The sequence below is a fragment of the Salvelinus namaycush genome, chromosome 1 (assembly GCF_016432855.1).
Source record: "Salvelinus namaycush isolate Seneca chromosome 1, SaNama_1.0, whole genome shotgun sequence".
Taxonomy (NCBI): Eukaryota; Metazoa; Chordata; class Actinopteri; order Salmoniformes; family Salmonidae; genus Salvelinus; species Salvelinus namaycush.
In genome coordinates this window covers 52508069-52517139 of record NC_052307.1, presented here as the reverse complement: position 1 = coordinate 52517139, position 9071 = coordinate 52508069, and the positions used below count along the sequence as shown (strand labels likewise).

The 9071-nt window shown below is 44.6% G+C and overlaps 1 pseudogene; it reads left to right on the top strand.

Moving 5' to 3' along the window:
- Nucleotides 1-6392: 6392 nt before the first annotated feature.
- LOC120045346 lies at nucleotides 6393-8556 on the top strand (annotated as a pseudogene).
- Nucleotides 8557-9071: the final 515 nt, after the last annotated feature.

Sequence of the window (9071 nt, the reverse complement as noted above, 5' to 3'; positions counted from 1 at the left end):
GCTGTAGCAGAACTGCTGTGTGTAAAATGGAAAATAAGAGGAGCTAAACATGTGAGGCTGGCTAAGTCCCTTTATGTGGTCCCCTCTCACTCTTTCATTAGGGCTTTTATGGCCATTTTGGTGTAAATTGGGATTTTCTAATGCGTCATTGGCTTTACGTAATTGACAGTGGCTGTTTGCCTGTGTGGCAATGTGTGTGTGAGGTTGGGGACAACGTTTACTGGTTACTGACTAGTTCTGCATTGCATCCAAGGCTGATTAAAAAAAGATAGGCCTACAGACTAGACAGACAGACAAAAATATACGGACAGAAAGAAACTGTCTCCGTAGGGTCAAAAGGCAATGACATCGTTGCTAATCTGTCCAATCAGAGTGTGTATTGACAGAGTGAGTGGATAAGTGATGGTGCGTGTCCGGACACACCGATCTGCCAAGACTACTTATTGCTCTACTACACTAAGAGTATCATAGAAGGTAAACACAAAACCTGTTTACTGTACCTGCTCCATGTCTGTCTCTGTGGTAAGAAGATTACTCCACTCAAATGTGAGGAGCAGCTGGTGTGTGTGTGCGCGTGCGTGTGTGTGTGTTCGGGCGTGCGTGCGTGCGCTTGCGTGTTTGTTAGGGAAAGTATTGCCTTGAAATGTCTCTGGGTCATCCACTCTTATGAGCTAAAAGGATCTCTCTATTTTTCTTCCCTTTATCTTGTTCTGTCCTCTGAAACTGTTCTGTCCTGCTCTCCCCCCTCTCTCTTTGTGCTTTGGTTTACATTCATCGAGTCTGTGATGGTGTGACTTTTAGTCCGAGAAGCTGAGGTGTGCGTGTGGACTTTTGTAAATCCTTACAGTTGTCAAGCATCACTGTCGCTTAGCAGCCTTAATAGCATAATGGGATGCCCAGAAAATTAGGCTCAGCTGGACAACCCTCTCTCTCCTCTCTTTTTCTGTCTCGGTCCTCTCAATGCCCTCTCTTTCTCTCCTTCTCTCTCTGCCGTCTTTCTCTGTGTCTCTCTATCTACCCCCAAATTAGGCTCACCTGGACAACACTTCCTCTCCTCTCTTTCTGCAGTGGGCAGCTGGGAGGAGGTGCTCTTATTCTCCATGGACTTTACAGTGTCCCAAAACTTTTTGGAATTAGTGCATGTTTGAAAATGCTAGCCTTAGCATTCCTAACTGGCTGCGTATATTGGTTCTGGACTTCCCTGAAAAGTTGCATATCGCGGGGGCTATTCGATGCTAATGCAGAACGCCACAGGATGTTTTTGTGCTGGTCAAGGACAGTCAAGTCTGGGGTGAACCAAGGGCTATATCTGTTCTTAGTTCTACATTTTTTGAATGGGGCATGCATATTTAAGATGGTGAGGAATGCTCTTTTAAAGAGCAACCAGGCATCCTCTACTGATGGGATGAGGTCAATGAGGCCTGCTCGCTGAAGTGTTTTAGGGAGCGTTTGACAGTGATGAGGGGTGGTCGTTTGACCGCGGACCCATTACGCACGCAGGCAATGAGGCAGTGATCGCTGAGATCCTGTTTGAAGACAGCAGAGGTGTATGTAGAGGGCAAGTTGGTCAGGATGATATCTCAGAGGGTGCCTATTGTGACAGATTTAGGGTTGTACTTGGTAGGTTCTTTGATAATTTGCGTGAGATTGACGGCATCTAGCTTAGATTGTAGGATGGCCGGGGTGTTAAGCATGTCCCAGTTTAGGTCACCTAACAGTATGAACTCTGAAGATAGATGGCGGGCAATCCATTCACATATGGTGTCTAGAGCACAGCTGGGGGTTGAAGGGGGTCTATAACAAGCAGCAACGGTGAGAGACTTGTTTCTGGAAAGGTGGATTTTTAAAAGTAGAAGCTCGAATTGCTTGGGCACAGACCTGGATAGTATGACAGAACTCTGCAGGCTATCTCTGCAGTAGATTGCAACTCCGCCCCCTTTGGCAGTTCTATCTTGTCGGGAAATGTTATAGTTAGGGATTCAGACATGGCTAAGACATCAGGGTTGGCGGAGTTTGCTAAAGCAGTGAATAAAACAAACTTAGGGAGGAGGCTTTTAATGTTAACATGCACGAAACCAAGGCTTTTACAGTTACAGAAGTCAACAAATGAGAGCGCCTGGGGAATGGCAGTGGTGATGGGGGTTGCAGAGCCTGGGTTAACCTCTACATCACCAGAGGAACAGAGGAGGAGTAGGATAAGGGTACAGCTAAAGGCTATAAGAACTGGTCGTCTAGTGCGTTCGGAACAGAGTTTAAGGAGCAGATTTCTGGGTGTGGAAGAATAGATTCAAGGCATAATGTACAGACAAGGGTATGGTAGGATTGAGAACAGTGGAGGTACACCTAGGCATTGAGTGACGATGAGAGAGGTTTTGTTTCTAGAGGCACCAGTTAAGCCAGGTGAGGTCACCGCATGTGTGGGGGGTGGAACAAAAGTGCTATCTAAGGCATATAGGGCAGGGCTAGGGGCTCTACAAAGAAATAAGACAATAATCACTAACCAAAACAGCAATAGACAAGGCATATTGACATTATGGAGAGGCATGTGTAGCCGAGTGATCATAGGGTCCAGTGAGTAGCAATAGATGAGTCGGAGCCAATTCAGTAGTTGCTGCTACACTAGGCGAGCTGGAGACACGGCGATTCAGACAGCTAGCGAGCTGGGGCTAGCAGATGGGCCTCAGGCAACGTCGCAATGGAGGATCCTGTTGAAACCACCTCGGATGGTTACGTCGGCAGACCAGTCGTGATGGATCGGCGGGGCTCCGGTCGGCAGTAAAGGGTCCAGGCCAAATGGCAAAAGAAGTATTGTAGCCCAAGAATTGGCTGATGGACCTCTTCGGCTAGCCGGGAGATGGGCCTAGCTCCAGGCTAGCTCCAGGCTAACTGGTGCTTGCTTCGGGACAGAGACGTTAGCCAGGAGTAGCCACTCGGATAGCAGCTAGCTAGCTGTGATGATCCGGTGTAAAGGTTCAGAGCTTTCCGTGGGAATCCAGTCCGATATGCTCTGGGTTGATATCGCGCTGTGCAGACTGTCAGGAATTGACCGGGCTGAGGCTGGCTCATGTCCGAGTTAACGGTGAGGACCGCTAACAGTGGCTAACTGACTACTAGATAGTAGCTCCTTAGCTGGCGAGCTACTGATGGGGGTTCCAGTTCTAAAGCATAGAAATAGCAGATCTGTACCACATTGGGTGAGATGGGTTGCAGGAGAGTATATTCAGTCCAGACGGAAAGTAAGATTAAAATATAAACTAAATATATACGAAGAAAATGATATATACACTGGACAGGACGGGACAAGACAAAAACACATGTCTGACTGCTACGCCATCTTGGATCCAAGATCCTTGGATTCACTCTGTCTCCACAAATCTCAGTGGACAGGTGGCTGTTCAGAGCTAACAGGTGCTTCTTACAAGTGCTTCTTACAGAATGAATAGCAATGGTAGCTACCTGTGTAGTAATAATTCAACACTTCTTAAACCAGACACTTCATTGACACGTTTCGGTGTACTTCCCAAGTATTCAACAGCTCTCCCAGATTGGACCTGATTGTGAACCCATCTGCAACTCTTTAGGCTCTTGGACAACTCTTGGTTATCTCTCTCACACACACATAAACACACAGCTCTTGTAATGTATACACTGGGAGTCGGAAAGCAAGTGCAGGTGGTGAGTGTCAGGTGTGCGTAATGATAAGCAGCCTGGTGACCTCGAGCGCTAGAGAGGAGGAGCTGGAGCAGACGTGACACAGTGAAATGATGGAGTCCAGGTGTGCCTAATGATGAAGCACAGGTGCACGGGATGATGAATGCCAGGTGCGTGTAATGATGAATGCCAGGACCGGTGGTTAGTAAACCGGCAACGTCGAATGCCGGAGGAGAGGAGCGGGAACTGTCCTGACCCCTTGCGGCTACTGCTACTGTTACTGTACATTAGGGCTGTCCCTGACGAAAAAAAATCTTGCTCGACCGAAAGTCGTCTGTTCTGTTTAAACATGTATACTATTTTTACATATATAGACATAAATATAGACACCTATGCGTTTTATTACAATCCACCATATGCGTTGAGCTTGTCTGATGCTTTAATATGACTGTTTGATGAAATAAGACACAAATGACTCAAGAGGAAGCCAGAGATCTAGATAAACAGAAGAAAAAAACTTTAACCTGACCCAACCATTCTCCTCCCGTTCCTGCTGGCTTTTGCAGATTCTGCCATTGCTCTCTAGAAGTTGTCGGTAATAGGCTACGCGAGGAGTCGGCAACCTTTCTCATGTGAAATGCCAATTCATCTTATAATTTCTACCGATCTACGTGCCAGTTATGGTTTTCATATGCACATTTTGTTTATAATAATGTCTTCATATCTGAAAATCATTGTCCATGTGGTTAATCAAAATTCTATCCAAATCTGAATGAAAATGATACAAACCTAAAAAGTTAATTATATTGCTATTACCAACTAAAAATAGCCTACAAAAAGCCAACAAATAAAAATATTGCAGCCTGCAGGTAGAAAATGTCCTGATAAAAAAAGAACCTATAAATCACATTGGCTACTCAACAAACTTGAAACATTCTATCAACTATTCTATCACAGTTGTGTCAGGTTGGCTGGATGTCCTTTGGGTGGTGGACCATAGAGTACTTGATACACACAGGAAACTGTTTCTTGACACAAACCAGTGCGCCTGGCACCTACTACCATACCCTGTTCAAAGGTTCTTAAATATTTTGTCTTGCCCATTCATCCTCTGAATGGCACACATACACAATCCATGTCTCAATTGTCTTAAGGCTAGTGCTGTGGTGGTCATGAAATTTTGTGAGCAGGTGATTGTCAAGCAAATGCCTGCCGGTCTCACGGTAATTGATGTTAATTAACATAAACACATTTAGCATCTCCTGGCTTCCACGTATAGCCTATAAGCCACTACTGCAGACCTTTGGAACATCTACATTTTAAAAAGTCTAATAAATCAGATGAGGTTTTGATGTTGGTGTGCTCTGCCTTTTTTTCTCCACACATAGTGGTGTGTGTTCCTTTCAAACAACTCAACTTTAGTTTAATCTTTCCACAAAATATTTTGCCAGAAGCGCTGTGGAACATCCAGATGCTCTCTTGCGAACTTCAGACGTGCAGCAATGTTTTTTTTGGACAGCAGTAGCTTCTTCCGTGGTGTCCTCCCATGAACACCATTCTTGTTTAGTGTTTTACGTATCGTAGACTCGTCAACAGAGATGTTAGCATGTTCCAGAGATTTCTGTAAGTCTTTAGCTGACACTTTAGGATTCTTCTTAACCTCATTGAGCATTCTGCGGTGTGCTCTTGTAGTCATCTTTGCAGGACGGCCACTCCTAAGGAGGGTAGCAACAGTGCTGAACTTTCTCCATTTAAAGACAATTTGTCTTACCGTGGACTGATGAACATCAAGGCTTTTAGAGATACTTTTGTAACCCTTTCCAGCTTTATGCAAGTCAACAATTTTTAATATTAGGTCTTCTGAGATCTCTTTTGTTCAAGGCATGGTTCACAACATTCACACATAGGGCAGGGCAGCTCTAGCCAACAACCCCAATTTCGTCTCATTGATTGGACTCCAGGTTAGCTGACTCCTGACTCCAGTTAGCTTTTGGAAAAGTCATTAGCCTAGGGGTTCACATTGTTTTTCCAACCTATACTGTGAATGTTTAAATTATGTATTCAATATAGACAAGAAAAATACAATAATGTGTGTGTTATTAGTTTTAGCACACTGTGTTTGTCTATTCTTGTGACTTAGATGAAGACCAGATAAAATTGTATGACCAATTTATGCAAAAATCCAGGAAATTCCAAAGGGTTCACAAACTTTTTATTGCCACTTGTCACGCCCTGACCGTAGAGATCCTTTTTATGTCTCTATTGTGGTTGGTCGGGGCGTGAGTTTGGGTGGGCATTCTATGTCTGGTGTTCTATGTTGTCCTTGTTTTGTATTTCTGTGTGTTTGGCCTGGTATATTTTCAATAGAGGCCATCACTGTGTTTTCTTGCGCAATTGCAAAGCCTATAGAAATGTTGCGCAACATGAGCTCATGGGCTCTCATGAAGTGTTTGATTAGAGTTTAGATTACATTTGCATTGATGTCAGAGTGATTAGAGGGACAATAGAGTGCTGAGTACCAGGCAGTTAGCAAGTTTGGTAGGCTACTAATAACCATCAACAGCATCAGAGCTTGGAGAAGCTTTATTACCATGAGTAAACGGTCACTTGGAATTTGACTGCTGTCATGATATGGTCACCGTAACAGCCCTAATCAAGGCTTTAAAAATCCTTCTTTAAACTGTCTCCTCCCCTTCATCTACACCATGGGTGTCAAACTCTGGCCCGCGGGCCAATACCAAATTACTACTAGAGCTGGCCCGTCGGTATTATACAGCGCATTCACCGCTAATACTACGAATCCCATAATGCTCTGCTGTTGTTTTCGCGCGCCAATCAGGACAGGACCCAGAAACGCCCTCTCCTCTGTGACAGTAGTCATAGCAACATAGACGCTACAACTGTCAGCGCGCTATCCCTTCCCAAAAATGGCGAAAAGAAAGGCAGAAAACAGGAGCTTTCTGGACAAGTGGGAGGCAGAATATCTGTTTACATATGTAAAAGACAAACCTGTTTGTCTTGTTTGTGGAGTCAACGGGCTGTAAGTAAGGAGTACAACATTAGACGACACTATGAAACGAAACACCATGACAAATACAAGGACCTGGACATGACTCAAAGGAGCCAGAAAGTAGAGGAGATGAAAAGAAGTTTGGTTTCACAACAGAATATGTTCAAAAAAGCCACATCACAAAGTGAGGCTGCTGTAAAGGCTAGTTATATAGTGGCAGCAGAGATCGCAAAATCAGCCCGGCCCTTTAATGAGGGAGAGTTCGTGAAAAAGTGCATGATGAAAGTTTGTGACCTCGTATGCCCAGAGAAAAAGCAAGCATTTTCAAACGTGAGCCTGAGCAGGAACACAGTAGCTGATCGCACATGTGATCTTGCCACCAATCTGTATGACCAGCTGATGGAAAAGGGAAAAGATTTCGTTGCGTTCTCCCTCGCTGTGGATGAGAGCTGCGACGCATCTGATACTGCTCAGCTGTCAGTCTTCATCCGTGGAGTGGACTCAAATCTGTGTGTTACGGAGGAGCTATTGGGATTCAAATCAATGCATGGCACAACCACAGGAAAGGAAATCTTTGAGGAGGTTTCCAAATGTGTAACTGAAATAAAGCTGCCGTGGGATAAACTCGTTGGATTAACGACAGATGGTGCGCCAGCGATGTGCGGTAAAAAGAGTGGACTGGTGGGCATGGTTCGGGAGAAGATGCGGGAAGAGAACTGTGCAGGTGAGCTAACTGTTTACCACTGCATCATACATCAGGAATCACTGTGTGCCAAAGCCCTAAAGATGGAACATGTTATGACCACAGTAACACAGGTAGTTAACTTTATAAGAGCCAAAGGTCTGAATCACCGCCAGTTTAAATTTTTTCTAGAGGAGTGTGGTTCGGAATACGCAGACGTGCCGTATCACACAGAGGTGAGATGGCTAAGCAGAGGAAAAGTACTGAACAGATGTTTCGAGCTGCGTGAGGAAATATGTCAATTCCTGGAAACCAAAGGGAAGGATACAGCAGAGCTCCGGGAGCAAAAGTTTCTGTGTGAGCTGGCCTTTCTCTGTGACATCTCGAGCCATCTCGATGCGCTGAACCTGCAGCTTCAGGGGCGGGGGCGCATCATCACAGACATGTACGCTGCAGTGAGGGCCTTTAAAACTAAACTGTGCCTGTGGGAGAATCAGATGCTGCAAGGAAACCCTTGCCATTTTCCCTGCTGCCAAACCATAAAAGCGCAGATCTCTACCGCCGTGTTCCCATGCGCACAGTTTGCTGAAAAACTCAGTGTTCTCGCCGCTGAGTTTAGCCGGCGATTTGCCGACTTCGATGTCCAGAAATGTAGGTTTGAACTGCTTAGTAATCCCTTCGCAGTTGATGTGGAAAATGCACCAACCAACATCCAAATGGAGCTGATTGAACTCCAGTGCAACGACACGCTGAAGTCAAAGTATGATGCTGTGGGCGCCGCACAGTTTCCACGGTTCATCCCTGACACAATGCCTCAGCTCCGCACCCAAGCTGCTCAGATGCTCTCCATGTTCGGCAGCACTTATCTATGCGAGCAACTTTTCTCCTCGATGAAGATGACCAAAACAACTCACAGGAGACGTCTGACTGATGAACACCTTCGCTCGATACTGAGGATTTCTTCAGCTCAGAGCCTGAGCCCAGACATTGATGAACTAGCATCCAAGAAGAGATGCCAGGTATCTGGCTTGGGCACATCAGATTAGATCAGTGTGCAATAATTAACGTTTTCTTTGTGCACTTTTTCTTGCTACAAGGCATGGGCTTGAATGGTTGATTGATTTATTATCATTTTATTTGTAAAATTATTAGCCAGTGGAAAAAGTTTATTTTGGTATTTAAATCAGAAGGCTGCAAATAGAAAAGAGGCATACGATTTTTATTTAAATTTTATTTATTTAATAAATGAATGCCATTGATGTGTTTTTTCATTTGAAATTCGATTTTGCATGTCTCCACTATTAAATTATATATTGTATGGTAATAAGCGATGCTTGTTCCATATTCAATGTTAAAGCAAAACTTGTTTGGGTCCATATTAAAAGGTTCATTTGTTCAATGTTGGCCCGCGACTTTGTTCAGGTTTTACATTTTGGCCCACTGGGTATTTGAGTTTGACACCCCTGATCTACACTGAGTGAAGGACATTTAAGAAGTGACATCAATACGGGATCATAGCTTTCACCTGGATTCACCTGGTCAGTCTATGTCAAGGAAAGAGCAGGTGTTCCTAATGTTTTGTACACTCAGTGTATGTATCTTACATGGAATATTAATTACTGGATCTCTGGGTTCTCCATCTCCAGCCTCCCTCTCACTTCTCAAGGGGCCTGTTCTGTTAACCATATTAATTAAATATAGCTGCTGGCTGGTATGGAGATGTAGGGA